This window comes from Mirounga leonina, unplaced genomic scaffold (genome assembly GCF_011800145.1).
Source record: "Mirounga leonina isolate KUSES-001 unplaced genomic scaffold, KU_Mleo_1.0 Mir_96, whole genome shotgun sequence".
NCBI classification, from domain to species: Eukaryota; Metazoa; Chordata; class Mammalia; order Carnivora; family Phocidae; genus Mirounga; species Mirounga leonina.
The window spans coordinates 3,932,757-3,954,832 of record NW_023270871.1 but is presented as its reverse complement, the minus strand read 5'-3'; the positions used below and the strand labels follow the sequence as shown (position 1 = coordinate 3,954,832).

General features: G+C 43.8%; 1 protein-coding gene across 3 annotated transcripts in view; it reads left to right on the top strand.

The window, feature by feature from the left end:
- The first annotated feature begins 3,071 nt into the window (after window positions 1-3,071).
- The window catches only part of LOC118006395 (leukemia inhibitory factor receptor), a 76,210-nt gene continuing 57,205 nt past the window's right edge, over window positions 3,072-22,076 (top strand). The window contains exons 1-2 of one of the 3 annotated variants that reach the window (XM_034999018.1): window positions 14,470-14,486; window positions 15,663-15,851. The gene's annotated coding sequence lies outside the window, so the exon portion shown is untranslated. Of the gene's footprint in view, window positions 3,306-13,394; window positions 15,852-22,076 lie in introns of those variants that run through there. The other 2 variants (XM_034999016.1, XM_034999015.1) reach the window with 2 other exon arrangements.

Genomic DNA, 22,076 nt, shown 5'->3' with positions numbered 1-22,076 from the left:
ATCAGGGAGAATTGCCAAAAGTTGGAAAGAAGAGCACAAATCTTGGGCACAAAATAACTAAGAAGCTAAATTCTGCTATCCAGCAAGAAGTTAAAGTTTAACAATTTGCTATTTCATTCCCATTTAATTTTAGCTTGTAATATAACCTACCCTTTTACTTCTAATTACGTGCTCTTTTCTCTTTCATTCTTTGACGAACATTTAGTGAGAACTATGTGTTAGGCTCTTCATATTAGAAGATATAAGCATCGACCAAAACAAATTCTTGTTCTATTTATTTTGCAACATCTCAGGAAATTGTACAAAAGTAAATACTACATAAAACAGTATTTACAGATTGACTAGCCTATGATACTTGAGTTGAGTGAAATCCATGGCACTTGAAATTAAGCTGAGATTCCTTTAAGAATCCACAGTGGTTAATACACCTTTTTACACAGTAGTTAAGAAAAATTTACTCCTGTCAGCACAGATAACAGGATCGTATTGAGTACTGCAAATTAAATTATGGCCTAGTCATCATCAGAACACTGCTAACGTATTTTTAAAGCCCTTGCCTTGTCATGGAAATATAAAATCCATTATTTCTTGTGAGAAGTGTGTACACCCCCACCCTTCAAACTATACCTGGGTATGTGTGTGTCAGGGGGGTGGGGGCACTATGATGGCCCTTAGGAGCTACAGCAAGTTCCTGACCTATGAACTGGGTATACATCAGAGGCAGTTTTCTGTGAAGCTAATTAAAGCTAAGCTTCAAGTTATCTTTTCCAGGCCCCCATTCAAGGCCCTGGCAGGAATCCTAGCAATATATTCACGTGGTTCTACGTTTTTATACAGTTGGCAAAAGTGAGATATTTAAGCACAGTCAGCTGAGATTGAGGTCCTTTTCCACGTGGATTTTCCCTCTGTCGTTTTCCCTTGTGCTGGGTGTTGCTGGAGCAGCCAGAGTATGCTGCATTTGTTTTTTCTTTTTCTTTAAGAGGACTACCCAATTGCATAAATTTCAGGCCTCACAAAAAACTGCATCAGTGCCTAGGTGTGATAATAGTACCTATTTTACAGATGAGTGGGGAGGATTAAATGAGTGAGACAGTTCCAGGTACATGGTATGTACCCAATGGATGCTAGGTTAGGCACTGTGCCCCCAAATGTCTTCCTCTCTCCATTATCTTTTCTTTTCTTCTCTTTCTGGAAAACAAAGTGACAGAAGTTAGCATTTTATGTGCTTAAAACTGCAAATTTGTTTCATGAAAAGGAATTTTTCAATCCCAGGCAACAGGACCACATGATTTTGGGGGCTCTAGGCACTTTTGCCTCTGTTGAATACCTTCCTCCATTTAAAAAAAATAAACATTATATTTTAACATTGTATTAGTGTAAAGACAAATACTTTAATATATATTAAAACACTTTCTTAAATCTTAATGTTAATCTTTTCCCTCCTGATTTGAAACTGGATCGTTTTTGTGGGCCCCTAAAACTATTATGGGCCCTAGGCACTGTGCCTATTGGAAAAGACAGCTGTAGGATTCTCCAATATGAATAATGATAAATTTCCCAAACCATCATGGATTCAAGAACGAGGACAAACAAAAAGCAATGTTATACATCTTAAACAGAGCTTCAGGTACACTTAATAGAAGCATGTTTTCCAAACAAGATCTTAGGGACAATAAGAAGCATTTAGTTTTGGTGTTCAAAAAATATGCGCATAGAAAAAAAGTAAAATAAAATATGCACATGGATGGAGTTGGCCATTAGGACACTAGTAGGGACCATGTCTTACTGTGAAACACATATTTTTGTCTCTGAAGCTCACTTTTTCCATTAACATTCTGCAGGTGTTTTGTTGCCCATTTTAGTTACATTATCAACAGGGAAATGTTATTTCAGAAAATAAGCTTCATTTTGCCAATTTAGAAACTGAGAATTTCACCCACAGGTCTCTAGAAAACACACTGGCCTTGATGCTGGTGTATCAAATAAATCACAAATGAAACAAACAAGCTGGCTTCCTATTGAAGGTGTGTCTGCAAAGCCCTGTGACTCTGCGTGCCAGGGGCTCTATCTGGCACATTTCTGAACTTTGCAAAATTAATTGTGCCGAAGAGAACACCATGAAACGCGTCCGGCATGGAGTGTAAACATCTTCAAACCATGATTCTGCGCCATCAAGCGCTCTCCAGCTAATTTCATTTGGTGCATTACTCTGGAAGAAAATCGAGGCCAAGTGAAACTGCGGAAATGGGAACAATGCACGGAGGAAAAAAATCTCACCCCATTAAGGGATCCGTTTCTTCTCCGCACAAATAAGCCCACCACGCCTTGGAGGCAAGACTAGATGGCTCCAGGATATTATCAGAATGCCCCCGCGGGCCCTCTCGGACAGAGGGAGCCCTGCACCACCAAGAAGGAAGGTGGCCAGAGCGGCAGGGCCCCATCCCTGGGCGCATTTTAGGTAACTCAAAATCTAAGCAATCGCCCCTCCCCCCCACCGCCACCCTCGCGGAGGCGAAGCCGGTTTTCATGTGTTTTTACAGGGGAGGCGAAAACGCGGCTCCACACTTTCCAATCCTCTATGCAATGTTGGCAATGAGCAGTGACAGCATCTGGGGGGCCACTCTCCTTCCCCGCAGGGCCGCCGCGCGCTCGGCCGGCATTCCGTGAGGATTCGCACCGGCCCGGCCGCTTCGCTCTCCCCGGCTCCTCCACGACCTTCCGAGGCTGGCCTCCGGGCAGGACTCTCCGCGGAAGCGCCACCCTCGGCGCTACGGCCCCGCGCGCCGCCGCGGTCCTCCGACTCCCAGGGGCGGCCCCTCAGGCGAGCGCCGGAGGCGCGCGGCCGGGCGGGGGGAGGTGGGTAGCGGTGGCGGCGGGGGCGCGCGGGCGGCTTCCGGCGGGGGCGCGCGGGGCGCGGGCGGCGGGGCGGGTCTGGGGGCGGGGCCGGGACAGCAGCGCCCCCCCGCCGAGCGGCGTGCAGGCACCGCCCCCGCGCGCCGCAGTCCGGGCTGAAGCGTCTCGGCCGTGGCCGTGGCCGTTAGCGTTGCCTCCGGGAGGCTCTGGCGGCGGCGGCGACTCCCGGGGCTCGCGGAGGGCAGCGGGCCGCCCCAAGCCCGTGGCCGCCTGGAGCAGCCCAGCGCTGGGACAGGGGAGGCGAGGCGGCGGAGGCGGCGGGTTGTGCCCGGCCCCCCTCCTCCTCGCCTCCAGTCCCCGGGCGACTGCGGACTCCGGGCAGCCCCCGGGCGGCGGCCGACGCGGCCGAGCGGACGGCGGGGGATGGCGAGATAGCGGCGCGGGAGCGGCCCGTGAGTGCGGAGGCGGGCGGGCGCGGCGCGGGCCGTGGGAGTGGGAGCCACGGAGCCCGGAGCCCGGTCCCGTGGGCGCGTCGCCGCGAGCGCCCGGAGGCTCTGGCTGGGTGGGGGGCAGCGCTCCGGCCGGCTCTGGTCTGGGGGCGTCCGCGGGGAGTGACGGGGGAGGGGGAGCGCTCCGGGTCGCGCCGCTCTCCGCGCGCCCTTGGGCCACCTCGCGTCCCGGAGGGCGCCGACTCCGCGGTCGCGAACTTCTGCCCCACGTAGGGCAGTAAGTTCTGAGACCAGAGGCTACCTGGGGGATGGGAAGGAGCTTTAATTTCTATTTTCCTTTGGAGATGTAATCAACCGATTGATTTCGTGACCCCGTACTTCAGCTCTTCATGAAACCACTTCTTCCTCTCTCCTTCCCTTATTTATAGTGTATGTGATTTACCTGTATTTTTATGTGCTTATATCCGAAAGCGCTAAACTCGAAAACCCCAAAGTTAAACTGTTAGTGATCAAAGTTGGGTTTCATGAAAGATGCCACTTCTGATAGGTTGTCTAAAAGGATGGAGCTGGAATCTTGAATTCTGACTCCGACAGAAAACTTCGTATCAAGTGGTTGTGCATTTACTCCTGGGCTTGAAAAATGTGATTCTGGTCTCCACCTTCCGCTACCAAAAAAAAAAAAAATATATATATATATATATATATATATATGATCTTTATTCTCAGTTGGGTGTCTTTGTGTGCCTTTTTGTGGGGGTATGTTTAATGCAGTCAAATATTGATATAACGCGTACATTCTTGTGTAGCATTTATATGGAAATGAATTTTTTGCTTTTCTTTTTGTGTTCTTTTAACAACATTTTTCAACAGAAGGGTTTCAGTTTAAGGTTTGTCTTCTGACATGTTCGTTTTCAGTTTCAGATTTGTGTTTCATTAAAAGTTTTGCTTGGAGTAAAATTAATGTGACTTAGTATCATTTAGTCAGGGGTGGTCCACAAATGAATCCTAAGTTTAAAGCAAATTTCCATCCCTTACAAATGAAAAATTAAAGCGTTTGTATAGTGCAAATTGTGCTTGCCCCTCTCCTTAAAATTATTATTTTGCCACAGATCTGAAATCCTGTTTCACTAATATCAGAGGGTTCCTTGTCTAAGCCTGGCAGAAGAAGGGAAACCTAAGTATAGTGTGTTTTCAGAAACTCCAGACTCTCCTCTCGTTTTTTACATTGACTTTCTGTTTTATCGCCAGGTGGAAACGGTGTTAATTTGGAGGCTTCATTAGGTAGTAACAAGCTCAATTTAAATACGAGGTATGCTTTCAAGGTGAACCTAGCAGCTAGTTCCCTTCCAAGAATTGAATTGAGGCTTATTTGCTTTGTAATAGGTGAGATCACAAGCGAGCCTCTCTAATTAGTGGAGACTTGGATTCTCTTCTGGGAATTAAGAATCAGGAACTCTGCTGTCGAATGGAACAACTTTTGTGATTTTTGAAAGCCTGTGCTTTTGATGATCATCCTTGAATAATATGTTGGCGATAGTATAAATTATTCTGATATTAAAATTTATTGTATTTGTGGGACAGGCGATCTATGCACACTGTGGGAGATTGAATAGATATAAAAAGGTCTGGAGCAGAAAGTGTATCTCTCTCCCCTCTCTGAAACACAGCACCCTATTCTCCCCAGGAACCAGGATTACTGGTTCCTTGTATATATCTTTCCAGATATAGCTTATGCTAGTATAAACATTTTATATGTGTTCTTTTTATTTGTCTTTCCACAAATGAGGACTCATTGTATATGCTGTTCTGCACCAGCTCCCCGCCCTTCCCTTAGAGTACTAAATCTTGGCAGTCCCTCTGTCAATACTTAAGAGAGCTGTCTCATTCTGTAAGAGCTGCTGAGAGTACTCCAGTAAGGGTGAACCATTATTTATTTAACCTCCTTTTTATTGAGATATGTGTAGGTTGTTTCTAATATTTTGTTATAAAATTTTTGTAAAACATTAGTTTTTAAGGTTTGTAAGTGGATTTCAATTGTTCCCAAAGGCCCAAAGGCAGTAGTAACTTACTTCTTTGCCTCACATTCCAGAAAACAAATGCCCCTTGTCTCCAATATACACCTTTTGCTTTTGTATAATTTCATAGTGATCCGTAAGGATCTTTGGTGTCTTTGTGGTGAAGCCTGAGCCATGATGGCCAGGAACTAAAGTCATACACCTTGATTAGTACCCCACCTCTTTGTTTCAAGAAAAGAAAGAACAGACATAAACTTTTAAGAATAATCGGTAAGAAAAATTCACAAGAGATTAAATATTTCTGAACATGGAGAAAAGGCTTGTGCCTTTGATTAAATTGAAGATGAAGGCAGTTTTGGTTTACCATTAGGCACTAAATGCCTGCCTTCTGTAGATTATCACCAAATTCTCCTATTTTAATGTTGTTACAATATGGTTACAAATTGTACAGTTTGGGAGAAGGGTATGAGTAACTCTTAAGGGGGGCGGGTATGATTTCAGAAAATATTTGGCTCATTTAAATTAAAAATCGACCTCTCAGAGTGCTTTTAACACCCTACCTCCAGAGGGCAGGCAAGGTCTGGTTGCTCCCTATCCTTTCTCACCCCCAGGAACAGCCTCAGTCAGGATAAGCTGTGAATATTTGTTGAGTTAATAAGTTGTAAAAGTACTGCTAATCCCAGAAATTGTGCCTAATAAATTATAAAAGTTGAGTATTAGCTAGTGTTGACCTTTTTATGTTCATTACATTTATTTTTTAGAGTATTTTAAGACTCCTGTAAGCTATAGTTTTTTCAACTGATCAACTCATTTAGCATTTAAGGTGTTTTCTCTTTATTATGTGGCACCTGCCATTGTAGTACAAAACTGCCAATATTGCCTATATTTGCTCTTTTTTTTAAAGATATATTTTTTTAAGATTTTATTTATTTATTTGACAGAGAGAGAGGGAACACAAGCAGGGGGAGTGGGAGAGGGAGAAGCAGGCTTCCCGCAGAGCTGGGAGCCCGATACGGGGCTCGATCCCAGGACCCTGGGATCATGACCTGAGCCGAAGGCAACGCTCAACGACTGAGCCACCCAGGTGCCCCTATATTTGCTCTTCTTAAATAAGTATATATTCAGCATCTGTTATATTGCAGGTAACTTTATAGGGACTACAAATACAATGGTGCACAGGGTGGACAGGCCTCGCTGTAATGAGTTCACATCTTACTGGGGGAGATGAACAAAAAGCAGAGAAGCGGTAAAAGAGGTAACACCAAATAGTGCTCTGTACTGGGAAAGTAGTAAGAGTTGATGGCTGTAGTAAAGAGGGGCAGGGTGGGGGCCATTGTTTTAGATTGAGTGGCCCTGAAACACTCTCTCTCAGATGGAGAGATTTGAGCACAGAGTTGAATGAGGGAAGAAGTCTGTGTGTTTAGAGGTCTGGAGGAAGAGTGGCTCAGGCAGAGGGAACAGCAAGTGCAAAGGGCCTGCAGGGGATCTGAGCCTCTCTTGCCAGAGGAACAGAGGGCTGTCTCTGTGGCTGGGGTTTATGATGGGAGGGAGATGGGGAGAGTGGCAGGCAGGAGCAAGCGGGCACTGCAGTCAGTGTCCTGGCTATTTGCGTGTGTGAAGGAATGTTTGCAGACACGGAATAGAGGCCTTGGATGGTGGCGGTCCTCCACCTCTGGAAGCTCCAGGAGGGCAGGCGGGGTCTGATTGCTCCCCATCCTTTCTCACCACCCAGGAACAGCTTTGGCCAGGATGGGCTGGGAATACCTGTTGAATTAATGAATAATCTGAGAGTTTAAAAAAATAATCTTGCCGGGTTTTGGTCAAACTACTTAGATTCCGGAGTCTCATTTGGCTTTCCATCTTGGCTCTGGCCCTTGACGTTACCAAATCTGTTATACACATCCTCTCAAAGTATTGCTTTACATTGGTTGCATTTGATTGCTTTTCCATGAAATTAAAGTATGAAGCCTTAAAAACCTACCTGATTTTCCAGGACATTATAGTGATTTCTGAGTAATTTATCAGAAGTTTCACCATTGATTTCAGTAGATTTGCTAGTTGCTTAAGTGTAAAATTTTCAAAGATGCCTTTTTTTTCTTTTTGGATACTGAATGCATTAATTCCTTTGGGCAGAGGACAGGCTAATGAGCAAATAAAATATATGTACTTTATGCAGGTACTTTTATCCTCAGAGGAAGAGTGTGCGCATGTTCTATTTTAGGGACTGTCAGGAACTCTGGTATTTCCTCTTCCCAACTTCTAATCTGTTTGTCATTCTAAATACATGTTCCTTTATATTAATTGAAAGCGTGGGAAAAGAGTTTTGTGCCAAGTAATTGTTATAGATGTCTAATAAGAATCTGTTCTGTTTCTCTTGACTGTGGCTTTTTGGCTTCTGTTTGCCATTAGGAGTTTTGTCATCTTGCAGAATGAGGGTTCTCAATTGTTTAATTTGCTATTCTAATTGGTTGACACCAGAACCCAATAAGTTGTGTCTAGGTTTATCTTCCAACTTTTTCTCATAAGCTCTGCGCGGACACTGGGTAAAGGATAGATTCTGTGACTCCTCTAAGGCTTAAGTAAAGTTGGCTTTGTCCTTTGTCACTGTCCCTGCAGTAAAAGCTCTTCATGTAGCAGGAGCATGTGAGCATCTGTTTTATATGTAACTGCTTGTGGTGATTTAGCGGCTTAGATGTTTGAGTTAAAGTACTTTTACTACTTCCTTTATATTTCCTTTGTGAGCTATGGAGATGCAGGAATTCCAAATTTGTCTTACATTGTCTAAAATTACAGCACATACTTTCTCACCAATCGCTGCTAATGTCGCTCACGTGAGCAGAGGTGGTTTATCAGATACCGTTTTATGGTTTTATGTTGGACATTGAGAAAAAACTTTTGGTGGGTGAATTTTTTCATGGAATTTTGCCACAGAGGTGAGAAAAATTTTGGCTTTTACCTGTTCTCCTGGTTTGTAGGCGGTACAGAAGACGACTTGGAATTCTCCTCTGTGCCTGTAATTGAGAATCTATCTCGATTATTTAGTGGCAGTATCCTGACAGACCACAAGGAGGCGCTATCACTTCCTGAACGTCTGTGTGTGGCGCTTCCCTAGAGGGGGGCTTGGGAGGCTGAGGCCCCTTGCTCTGCCTTCCTCTGACTGCTGTCTGAAGCAGCCTGCAAGGAGACTCTGGATCTGAGGACACTTGAAATGGTGGTGGCAGGAACATCTGGTGGAAAATAACAAGTGGTGGCAGTAGTAGTGCTTCCCATTTCTAATATTAGAAATGCTAATGGGGCTGTGAGCTGTAGACATTCTGCAGACAGAACCGTGCATGTCTGTTGAGTTGAGGGTGGGCGTAACCTGCAGAGGAGTGAGAAACCACCAGGACTCCATGCTGTATCCCCTGAGGGCGCCAGGCGCCACCTGAAAGCTGGGGTGCCAGCCATTCCTGGCCACTGCCATTCCAATGAGGTCCTGTTTCACATCCCATCCTCAGTATTTATAGTACAGTACAGAAGGGAAGGAGGCAAGGGCGTTTTAGAAACCTCTTCAAAGAAACCATTAAAGTTGGGAGCATACATCTTCATCTAATTGGAATCTGTCCTGTGTTGATTCTTTGAAGATGGCTGGATCCACCAGAGTTTTACTGTTGATGTAAAATTACCTTTTTTGTAGATCCGACATTCAGCTTTTGTGGAACTATATAGAGCTTAAAATGCAAAGCTCTTATCAGTAATAAAAACTTAAACATTCAAACAAAACCAAAGAAAGTCTAGAATTTGAGAGCCAGAAGAGGTCTCAGGTCATCTGGTCAACTTCTTAAGTTTATTGATGAAGAAACTGAGACCTAGAGATGGTATAATTTGCCCAAGAATCCAGTGGTTCCAGACTGGCATCGTAACCATGATTTGCTGATTCTTCCCTGCAGGATCCTGAGGCCCCGCCCCCAGAACAGCAGTTCATTGAAGGCAGGGACTTTGTGGGATTCACCAGTATGTCCTCAACAGAGAAAATTGCCCAGCCCATAGTAGGCATTCAGATATTTGTTGATAAATGAATATCTACAGGATTTTAACAACTTCAGATTGCCATACTAGCTATAAGATAGTACAGTATTTATAAAATTTGAAAGAATGTACAATTTCATAAGTTTTTTGTTAAAAAGTATGGCTTATTGCTATCAAAGCCTCAAATATTAAGCCTAATATCAGCCAGATGGGCAAGTGAAGATGTGGGGTTTTACTTACTAGCTTGACACCTTTCTGAGCCTGGTTTCACTAAATTTTCTAATTGTTATTCTGTACTCTCAGTCTGCTGGGATTTGATACCATTAATGTTTTATATTTTGCATTTGAAAACGTATGTATTTTAAAATTTGTTGATCTGAATTGTTTGCTGTTTTACTAATAGTTTCACTGTTTTTAAAACTTAAGGCTATATAGGGATTTGATTGTTTAAAAATAAAAAATAAAAACAAGTCTAGCCAACTGGAAGGTTTGGGGAATTGTCACTTTCAAATGCTGCTGGTGGGTGTTTCAACTGTTAACAGCTTTCCAGGAGGGCAATTTTGTATTACTCATGGAAAGCCTCAAAAATGTGCCATGTCCCTTAGTCAGGCATTTCCATCACTGGGAATTTAAACTAAGGAAAAAGAAATAAGCATGTGTACAGAGACCAATCTATAGCAGTGGTTCTTACCTGCACAGTGCATGTAGATACCATATTCCGTCAGTGGCTTTCTCCCCCACGGTGATTCTTGGTGGGAAGTCTGCTTAGTGGAGTGTCTCAAAATTGGGAAGAGGGTGCTCTCTGAAGTTTGGGAAAAACATATCTCCAGATTCTGGTGACTTCCCCACAAAGTACACACAAAAAAACAACCTCAAATTTGCAAAAATGGTTTTTGTAGTTTTGTTTATGGTAGTTGTAAGCTAGAAACAATTTAAGTGCTCAATAATAGGGAGATTGGCTACATAAATTGTGGTGTGTACATGTAATAGAGAACCCTTTATTTATTAGCGGTGAGGTAGGGGAGTAATTTATTGATGTGAAAGAAAATCAGAATTTGCAGACTGAAAAAGCAGATCGCAAAACGGCATGTGTAAATTGATCTGAGGTTTTTGGCTATTTGTTTTGGAGGGTGAATGTGAGAGAGTGAGCTTGTGTGTGTGTTTGTGTGTGTCTGTCTGTATATACAATTTGGTAAAATGCCAGGAAAATTTATATACCAAATGTTAGGTGAGATTATCTCTGTGTTGAAATTACAGGTGACTGTTATTTTTTATTAATCATTTTCCTGATTTCCTTTATATAAAGCATGTTATATAGTTAAGAGAATGAGATTAGATGCTATTTCCCATTTACTGGTTATGTGAACTTGGGCAAGTTGTGTCTTGTGTCTCTTTCCTTATCTGTAAAATGGGAATAATAATATCCAGCTCAAGGTGCCTGCGGGTGTTTGATAAATGTTACCTTGACCTCACCAATCTGATATGATTAAGGCCACTATTATGTTCCTATTAATACAGAATTTCTAAGCAGAATAACTTGTTTTACAAGTTATATCAAACTGTTGTGAAAAGCATTTCGGGACATTCTGACAAAATGCTTCATTGCTTTTGGTCACTGGGAAATATTTTGCGAGTTTTTATTTACTTTAAAACTGAAATGCTTTGCATTACCAAGAAATTTCATTTTGAATCGAAGGCTTTTTTTTTTTTTAATTTTTCCTTCTGTGTTTTTGTCTTTCTTTTTTTTAAAGATTTTATTTATTTATTTGAGAGAGAGAGTGAGAGAGAGAGAGCACAAGAGGGGGGAGCGGGAGAGGGAGAAGCAGACTCCCTGCCGAGCAGGGAGCCCGATGCGGGACTCGATCCCGGGACTCCAGGATCATGACCTGAGCTGAAGGCAGTCGCTTAACCAACTGAGCCACCCAGGCGCCTTGTTTTTGTCTTTAATAGTCCTGTATGGGAAGTTCTTGAAGGTCAAGATCTGATCTTCTTTCCTTTTGTAGAGTTAGAATGAAATGTGATTCACTCATTCCGTAACTGATAGGGGCCCTTTCTCCCCCCAGGCAGTGGGTAGACATCAGATACAGACAGTGCCCAGGACAGACATGCCCCTTTCACTTGCACCCCTGGGAAGGGGCCATTACGGAGACCCGCACACACTCAGTAAACGGTGTTGCCACAGCTGACGGTCAAGCAGGCCTTACTTTCTCTCCTGCAATTCTGAGAGAAACTTTGTTGTGATGTTACTTTTCAGTGAACACAAACATTGCCTCCTGCTTATTCCGGGAATGACTTGAGGAGCAGACTAGGTTGTTTCCTTGACTGAGGATTTACTGATCATTTACACTATACAGGTGTGAGACTATCCTAGGCTAATAGTGTTAAAATTGCTGTGGTATATCTTCTGTGAGGGACATGCCTTTTTTTTTTTTTAAAGATTTTATTTATTTATTTGAGAGAGAGAGTGAGAGAGAGAAAGAGCACAAGAGGGGGGAGCGGGAGAGGGAGAAGCAGACTCCCTGCCGAGCAGGGAGCCCGATGCGGGACTTGATCCCGGGACTCCAGGATCACGACCTGAGCCGAAGGCAGTCGCTTAACCAACTGAGCCACCCAGGCGCCCCTGGGACATGCCTTTTTGAGATGGGTTCCTACTAATAAATTTAGGACGAATGGAATTCATGGGTATCCCATTTGAGAAATTCTAGCACGTAATCTTACTGAGGATGAGGGCAATAAAGCATGCAGCTTAAAATATGTAAAACGACATTAATTTTGTAATTTCCTAATGTAAGGACAGTTTTTAAGTTGGTAACAGTGGACAAATTCTGATGTAAAGTAGATGCAGCAGTCACGAAGGAAGCCTCAGAACTTTGGTGACAAGCAGTGACCTTGCATTTCATTTTTTTCACTCATCCGGCCTAATAAAGAAGATGGTTTCACGAATCCTTTTTTCTTGTGCCTGTGTAAAAGGCATGGAAGGTTAAGTCGGGTCACAGGTTGGAAGCACCAGCAGAGCCAAGATTTTATTCATCATTTATCTCACGTTTGTTCTGTCTACACTCTTGCTTTCCATGGTCCACCTTACCCCCTCCATCCCGCCCCCACTGGAACCAGCAGTCAGCTTTCTTTTTTGGTTGAGGGGCGATCGCTTTTCCGAAAGAAAAAAACGCCCTTTATCTCTCTTAGTGAGAGGGACTGAGCATGCACTGGCAAGTAGAGAGCAGCCAAGCTGTGTTGACGTGCAGACATGAGGCTGTTGGCTAGACATTGCCCACTTGCCCTTTCTCAGACGCCAGCTTCAGTAAAAGTACAGATGTCTCTGTTTGGGACCTTTTCAGCTCACTGACGAATAGTCTTATACTCACACATTCCAAGGGATGTATTGCTGGGATCAAAAGCTCGAATGCTTGCAGGGGCAGTGGAGGTCACGTACCTTGCTGAGTGGGTCTTATCTGCCCACTGTCTTAGTGCTTTCGGTAGAGACAATAAGAAATATCTTTTACTACAAGGTGGACAGCAGTGATAATCTAGATGGTAAATGGCAACTGAAATTTGTCTCCGTTCTGGAGACCAATAAGGAAAGACAGTGGCGGAGGTTGGATGTGGGACAGTGTGAGCTTAGTTTGGAAGGATGGGTTGGTGTCTGTTACATGGACAAGGACGAGTGGGACAGACATTCTGGGCAGAGGGCACAGCATGTGCAGTGACACAGAGGACGGCCCAGTTTTGGTGGGACCCGAGCACGGGTGATGTGGGCAGAGGTGGGAGTGGGAGTTTGGGTGGCGTGAAACAGTAGAAATCCTCTCATGCTAAAGTTGGCCCCTTTTCCAGTAGGCCAGGGAGAGTGATGGAAAATATCAGGCATGTGAGACCAGCATTTCAGGAAGTTGACTCCCAGTTGTGCCATGGAGGGCTTGGGAATCCAGAGACCAGTGAGGAGCCCCAGCAGGCCCGGCCCCTCAAGTTTTTCAGAATTTTCCCCATCATGTCAAGGTGGCGACACGTGGAGTGGTGAAGACTGTAAGCTCTTCTCGTGCCCAGTGGGCCGTGCCCTTCTTGAAGCTTCTGATTAAACTCAGTGCAAAAGCATTCCGTGTGTTCAGAGCTCCCAAACACAGATCTGCTGGTGCCTTCCCCTTAAGTTGCTAAATGTTCAAGGGGTCCCCAAGTGTGGGTGTAATTGTAAAATAGGGAGTAGGTCAAGTCAGAGGGGCGAAGTACCTGCTTGAGTTAAAGATGTCGGTCACAGGGTATAAACTTTCAGTTAGGAGATGCGGGAGTTCTGGGGGTCTCATGGACAGCATGGTGACTGTAGTTAGTTGTGTATTGAATGTTTGAAAATTGCTATGAGAATGGATCTGAAGCATGTTTGAGGTGATAGGCATGTAAATTAACTTGATTGCGGTAGTCACTTCACAGTGTATATCAACATCATCAGGTTGTACACTTGAGATGTATCCAGTTTTGTCAGTTATACCTCAGTAAAGCTGAGAAAGAATCGGGGGTAGGCACACCCACGGAGAGATGGGTTAAGAATATGTGGAGTGAGATTTATATTGAAGCAAGGACTTATAATAATTTGGGCAGTAATAAAGATAGTAATCGCTTATGTTTAATATTAAGACTACCTTACTATTGGATTGCCTACCTGTTAATTTTTCAGACTAAGAGTGAATCCTCCCATTTTAATGCCACTGGAGGATAGGATTTTAGGCATTGTGATAAAATGAGGAGATACAAGAGCTGTCCTCGTTTTTACTGTTTTGGCAGTTACATTCCATTATTGGCCCATTTCACTGATCAGTCTTTTCTGTTTTTCCCACGTGTTGCCACTAAATCATGTCTCTTCCAACCTATATTTGTTCATTTTCTGCACATGATGCCATTATCAGCATCAGCATCATTTTAGTTTGGACTCTGAAATTATCAGTGTCAAATTTGTCTTTTGTACTAGTTTATTGGATTAATTTATTAAAATCCTCATTATTACATGCAATATATTTGCTATTTTGCCCATTTTTTTAATCCACAGATTTGATGAATGTGAGTCCTGTGTCAGCATCTAGTTCATTAATGAAAAGGTCAAGAAGAACAGAACTGTGCCATTTCTGTCGGTAATCTTTGTCCAGGTTGACATCATCCAATAATTGGCACCCCTCGAGTAAGGTTTAGCACGTGGTGGTGAGAGAACCCCCTTTACTGTTTTGTATACAACCTGTATCTCTTCATCTTGCTCATAAATATCTTTCGGGCATTTAGAAGAGATCTTGTTCAAACCAAATACCTCCTGTCTGTTTCTGGGGCTTGCTTTCCCAGATCAGCCTCATCAAGTGAGGGGGTGAGGTGGGGCTGAGGTACATTGGCTTAGGGTCCCTTTCCTGATATGTTCTGTAATCAGGATCAGTGTCAAGCTCACACGTCTCTCGTCTGTAGAATCTGCTTTCTTGACAGAACGTCCCACAAAACATCCCTTTCCAGAACAGTTTGGCCAGAAACCAGTTCTTTCTGTTGTATTTTCCATTTTCTATTCCATTCTATTTAGAAGTTTCGAGTGAACGTAAGGTGAAGTACTGTCCTTCCAAATACTTAAGAGATGCTGTTGATTATGGTCGAAAGCTAAAGATTTTGTTTTAATTCTTTTTTTTTTTCTTTTGAGAAGCATTTGCATTCTAAAATAATGCTTAGGATTTTGAGATCTGGAATTAAATAATACCATAAGGAAAAGGACCGTTTGAATTCTTTCGGAGAAGAGAACTTTCAGATTCCAACCCCAAAAGAATGCTAAGAAAACATTCAGGCACATTTTGGTCAATATCTGTGCACTGAAATATAAATCTTCAAACAGTTTATATTTTAAGATTATTTCAACAGCAAGTCAAGAATTTTTTAATGCCAATACATTTTGAAAACAGGTTGTTAACTGGTGCCCTACGAACTGTACTTAGCCTACAAATGTGTTTTCTTTGGCCCACATAGTGTTTCATAAAGATTTAGTTGCCAGCATTTAAAAATAAGGCGATTTCACGTTACCAAACCAAACCAAACCTGCATCCCTGTCCCTTTTCGAAAACCTGGAAGGTCTGTGACTGTACTGGACCCATGATCCTACCTGGTGGTTGCATAGAAGTAAAGTGCGAGCTGGAGGCTACCCACCTCAGCTGTGCGCGCCTTATTCCTTCCCAGTGGCCAGCCTCGCTCACTTCATCTGGCTGGTCCTCAGAGTGGGTTTGAGCTTGCCTCTGCTGAGTTAAAGAGCTAACCAATTAGGAATCTAGTTCAGAGTGGCGAGGAGAATAGGAAGGTGGTAGCCATTTGCTCTTTTGTTCCCCAAACATAGGTTGTTTGACCTCGGGCATGATGTGATGGCTGGCAGTGCTTGGGAGAGCAGGTGGAATTTTCCCCCAGAGACAGCGTTCAGCCAGCAGCGTCCCTCATGGCATTCCAGATCTGCTGGTTCAAGGTGACAAGCAGGACGTCCTCAGAATAAAACAGCTCTGCATTTCTTAGCACGTGGAAAGTAGGGAAGGTAGGCCCTGGGTCATCATTGTGTGATTTTAGAGATGTTAGGAGACTTGTCCGAGGTCACATACCTGCCACCTGGGCTGTGATGAACCAGGGACTGGAGCCCAGGACTCGTGACTCTGGTTCAGTGGGTTTTCCACTCCACGTTTTTCATTTATGTGTCATGGTCTAGAGATGAAGTTGGTAATCAGGCCTGGATTCAGATCCAGGTTCTGCCCCTTACCAGCTGTGTGACCTCAGGCAAGTGTCAAAAACCTATCTGTGCCTCATTTTCCTTGTTATAAAGGAGAGGAGTATAATGATACTGAGCTCATCGGGTGGTTATGGGGATTTAATCTGATATTGCATTTAAAGAACTTAAAACAGTGACTGCCTGTAGCAAACAGTGCATCAACAATGCATGATATCTGAAAAATAATATTTGTAAATTCTGTATTATCACAGTAGACTTAGCTGAAACCAGCATTTCAACCACACAAAACTATTATGTAATTTTTTTTTCCTCTTAGGATTTAGAAAGGGGTTTTAGGATAGTTTTACTCTTTTTTTTTTTTTTAAGCATCCAACAATTTGACTCAATTTTATCTTTTTATTCATAAATTTTTCTGTAGCAGACAGGTGCATTCAAAAGCATACCGTTCAGCTTTCTCTTCAGAATGTAAAGAAACAATTGGGTGTCATCAAAATATTTTCAGTCCTCACCAAAGATGCCATTTGGGTGGATTTGTTCAGTTCACTAAATAGAGCTTGAATATATAGTGCATATAAAGCCCTTTTAGGTGAAAGAGAGTTATAAAACTAAATCTCTGCTCTTTAGGAGCTCATAATTAATGGGAAGAGAGGATGGGAGGAAAGGAAAGAATAATCTCCATGATACCTGGTATGCTACAATAAATGCCTGAAGTGGAAATTGAGCAAAGTGCAGCGGGATCATTAAGAGAATGCCAGCTGGGTGTGATGGTCTGCGAGAACTAGGAGGCAAAGATGCCCCAAGGACAGGGAGCCGCAGAGGAGGATCAGATTGTGGGGCCGAAGTTTGAGTTTGGACCTGCAGTCTGAGCAGTTGGTCAGACAGCCTCCTGACCGTTGGCCTGGAGCTTGAAGGGACAGTGAGGGTTAGAGATGGAGAAGCTAATAAAAGCCAGGCAGTCACTGGGGAAGCCAGAGGCCATGAGGTGGATTACTCTGTGATTCAACTGAGGGCCTGCCAGACAGCAGACGTGGAGAGAAGGGTGAGGGATAGGGAGCAAGACAGGTCATGTTTAGGAGGTAAAACTGACGAGTAGGTGGGCGAGCTGGGGAAGAAGGAGGAGTTAAGGGTGACCCAGGAGAAGACTGATTCCACGAACAAGGACTGGGGCATAAGAGAGCAGGTCGGGAAGAGAACGTGAGTGTAATTTTATACCTGTGGAGATTTTGAGGGATCTGTGAGATATCTAAGTGGATATGTAGCATCAAAATATTTTGTCATTCCTGAAGGACCTCATTTGAATTGGATGTGGGTAGATCAGCAGGCAGTTGCCTAGTAGGCAGATGGTTAATCTGTAAATGGGAAGAGGCCAGTCCTGGAAATACAGATTTGGAAATCATGAGTTGTGAATGATGAAAGCCACAGGATAGATAATGCTGTTCAGTGAAGAAATATGGGGTGAAAGAGCAGTGGGCTAAGGGAGTCCCACAAGGACATGGAGAAGGAATGCTCTCTTCGGGGCATCTCTAGTCGATGGGGGAAGGAACGGATTATTTAATTAATGGTGTTAGGATAAGTGTAACTTTTGGGAGCCTGGGTTTCTGACACTTGTTGTACACCAAAATTAATTTCATATGGGTTAAAGTTTCACATATCAAAAGCCTTCAATGTACTGGAAAACTATATAGGTGACAATTTATACAGCTTTGGCCTGAGAAAGAGTTTATGGTCAGAAACCATAAAGGACAAAACTGGGAAATCTGACTTAATGAAAGTCAAACAGAAACCTCACTGAAAAGTAAGAAAACAAACTGGAAATACTTGGAATGCATGTAACAGTTCATATGCGTACTATGGTATGGTGTTGGGATTTGTTTCTTCTCAAGCAGTGAAGAAAAGATTAACATCTAATTAGAAAAATGGGCAAAAGACAGAATAAACATCTTACATATAAAGCATTGCAGATTACCAGTAGACCTCTGAAAGGTATTTTTGACTCCATAATCAAGGAAATGCCATTTATGGCCTAACAGTTGGAAGAGATTAAAATTAAAAAAAAAAGAAAGTCTTGCCCTTGGTGGGAGTGTGGAGAAGCATGTACTGGGGACTAGAGCTGTTCCTGATTGGCTTTGAAGGTAAGCTGCTCTTGTGCATTTTCCCAACATGTTAAAGATCCCTTGGCAGTTTTTGGAACAAGAAGGAGTGTCCTTCAGGTCGTTTCTTTACCATAATAATAGGGTGTTTCACCCTTGTGAGAGAAGGCAAAAGCAAGTTCATTTGTGTGGTAGACATTGTTAGCATTTATCGAAGGCTGTTGCATGCCAGGCCCTCTGACAGCCCAGCAGAGGGGAGAGGCAAGTGTGCAGAAGTCACTGGTCAGTGTGGTAGAGCGTCCGGTGGAGCGTGGAGCACAGGAGGAGTTGGAGGTGTGGAGAACATCATGGGGCACATTCCACAGCGGCAGTGGTTTGAGGGGAGACCCCGAGGCCTGTGGGGAGTGTGGGGAGCTGGAGGTAGTCAGCCCGCTGCAGGGTGGAGTGGAGAAGACTGTTGGAAGGGTTTTGTCCACCAGGCTGGCCAGGAACTTGATGTTGGAGCAACGGGGAGTCTTCAAAGGATTTTAAGCACGAGAGTGATGTGTTCAAATTTGTTTTGACATGCTGAAGTTGACAGCGAGCAGGCTCTTCAATTAACAGGGAAGTCCTCACTAGAGTGAAGATGACCAAGACTGAAGGAGAGGAATGTCAGGATCCTGAAAAAAAAGTCGCAGACCAAAAAGTAACTGCAGTTCTTCTGGGGAAACACTACCCTGCAGAATCCACAAAGATCTATTCTTATAACACAGCAAAGTTACATTCAGGATTATTTTCCTGCGTGCACATTCAGATTAGAGTATGATAATGGGATCCCTGGGCAGTTGAGCTGGCCTCTTAGATTCCCACATTTTTGGTTCACCGTGCTCTTGGTGTTTCATTGTTTCTACAGTGCCCCCAGGTCAAAAGAAATGCCTAACAATTCTTCTTATGAAGTACTAATTAATTCCAAACAACTTAGTATTTATGACCTGACACTTGAGTAGCAGTTTGGAAAAATAATGCATAACAGCTTAAAAGAAAAATCCCATTTTTCTTTTATTCTTAAAAAGCCACCTCTGTGAACCTGTGGAGCACTGCATAGCTTCTCAGACCTTGGAAACAGGTCGGACACTGCCACCCTCGTTTCCATTTCTACATTTTTTTTTTTTTTTGAGTGGATGGTACCTGTGTTTTATCACAGTAACCAGTGACCCTGTCTTTGCAAGATACGAGTTCATTGAGAGGAATGTAGCGTGGGCTGGTGTTGAAACTGAACTACCTTGAGCTAAAGGTTCTGACAGTGATGGACAGTGATGTTGCTTTGTTTCCTTTGACAGTTTAAACTGTGCTGTAATATCCCAGTTCGCTTGCCTCTGTGCCTTGCACGGTTTGGGAACTACAGCTCTGACTTGGGTTCTGGTGTTGGGAGTGCTGGGGTTAGCCATCAGCCAGCTTTGGAGTGTGTCTGCTCGGTGCCAGGCGCCCCGCTGGATCCTGGGGGCTTACGGTGAACCGAGAGGAGGCAGCATCCTCTCACCGGCTGCTGGAGGAATTGCAGCATCGGGCAGTGCTGCAGTGGGCCGGGACCAGCAAGCTTTCTGTATGGGCCCAGGTAGTTACAGGGTTATTTTAGGCTCTGCTGGTCATGCATGTCTCTTGGAAGCTGCTCGGTGCTAACACTGTAATGTGCAAGCAGCTGTAGGCAGCACATAGACACATGGGCATGGCTGGGTCCTGGTAAACCTTCTTTGACAGAAGCAGGGCTAGCCCCCCGTCATAGTTCGTGCAAGCCCTGAAATGGAGAGGTCATTAACGTGTTGTGGAAACAGAAGGAGCAGCTGACCTACCTGCTGGGGAATCCCAGAAGGGATCTCAGGTGGTGCGGTGGGCTCTTCCTACTGCCTACCGGGGCTTCCCAGGTGAATAGAGGAGGGGGCAGAGAACAGTACAGAAAGGAATTCCAGGCAGAAGGAAAATTTGTGCAAATGTAAGGCGTCATAACGGGATGTGGCAGCTTGGAAATGGTAAGGATCAGAGGGGAGGGCGCGGGGCTACAGTTTCATGGATCATTTTTCTCGTTCTCTCATTTTTTTTGTTTTCTACCTTACTTTTTTTTGGCGGAAGGTATATCTTTTGAGTTGTGGGATAGCTTTATAAAATGTATTTTATCCTCTCAATTAGTAGTTTGAGTATAGAATTCAAGTGTGAAAATAATTTTCACGTGAAATGTTGGAGATGTTCTCTTTAGCCTTCAGTGCCAGGAAGTCTGCTGTCCCCTCTCCACTCCCCCACCATGTTTGGGGACCACGCACCCAGGGTATCCTCTACCCCCGCAGCCTGCTTTGACGCGCTAGCGCTGTCCCTGTGGGACGGCGGAGGGCATGTGAGGCTCATGCAGCAAGTCCCAGAGTCCTGGTCCAGAGTCCCATGCTGCTCTCATTTCCGAGCCCCGTATGGCTGGCCTTCCCCTCCCTGGAAGCTCTTAAGATTTTCTTTTATACAGTTATTCTCAATGATGTACTTTGGTATAACTCTTTGTAAATTCACTGTACTGGGTACTTGGCTGGCTCTTTGAGAACTAGATTTTTTGCAGCTGAAAATCGATCGTTCTTTGTATGTCTTTGTTATTGCAGTTGTCTCTTAATCCCCTGAAAACACCGCTTTCTTCAAGCTTCTCTCTTCCTAAAAAAACCTTTACTGTCTCCCTACACAGTCTAGTCTCAGTCTGCTTTCACAAACGGGCCAGGTTTGTGTTTTTCATAGGTATGTCTCACTCAGATCCCCACACTTCACTTTACAATACAGTGGTGTCTTCCTAACTGCAAAGTATGTGTTCCTGAAAAGCCTTCTTCAAAGGCAGTGCTCCAGGAACTGAAGATCTTGTGTGGCGGGGAGATGGAGGTGAGGAATGCAGTTAGGAGAGTAGCTGCAGGTCCCAGTTTTTCAACAGTGTTTTTGTCCCCTAATGAAAAAGAGTATAAAGAAAGGGACACTAAAAATATGAATCAGCAATATGGATACTATTTACTTTCCATTCAGTCTTCCCGGCTAGGGGTAAACATTCCAGCATAGGTTTGGTGATCTGCAGACATGTTTATCTTGCCTTGTAGTTAATGGCTTTTCTCCCTCCAGTGTGCAGTTCCTTTTGTGAATCAGTGACAAGGGAAGTAGCTCATTGGGATGACAAAAAGATAGGTTCTCGAGATAAAAGATGCTCTGGGTCCTTTTCATTCATGTCTTCCTGACCCAACAGTTGCTTCTCAGGCCCCTTCCCACTGGCCTTGGTGCCAGAGAGTCCTGCCAGCAGAATGCACTAGCTCTCCGCCACATTTCCCCCTCCCTCCCCACCTCCCTCCCCTCCTACCCCACCAAAAAGAAAAAACGGACTAAACAAAACCCATCTGGATCACAGTTTCTGCTCCTCCTCTGCCTCTACTTTCCTCTTTCAGCTCTCTTTTCTAATTATCCTGGGCAGAAAGGACCGAAACCTCACATAGACTGGAACCAGAGTGTTCAAAGCATTTGTGATGTTCCATTTTCACAAGAAGGGACAGAAAGCTCTGCACACGGGGTTGGCCTGTCTTCCCGACATCCTAAGACTGAGGTCAGGATACAACATAAAGAAACAAAACAAGCGAAGAGCAGATTTTTTTTTTTCTTTTCATTCCAGCAATTTTATAAATTGATTGTGCTTGATCAGTTTCCTTAAAAAGAAGGTTTGTTGACATTTTTTTAATCCTTTAAGATGGTTATATGGCATAGGATACAGACTGGTGGCCCACGGGTGGGATACAGTGTAAAGACATATTTTGTTTGGCAAATTTAGAATATTTAAAATTTTTAGAATTTAGAAATTTAAAAGCTACAAATTAGTTCCTTAACATTTACAAATTTGAGTTTTTCATATAAAATTCCCAGGTTTCTACCTGGGCTTGAAAAGTCAGAAAATCTGGCCGAACGAGGC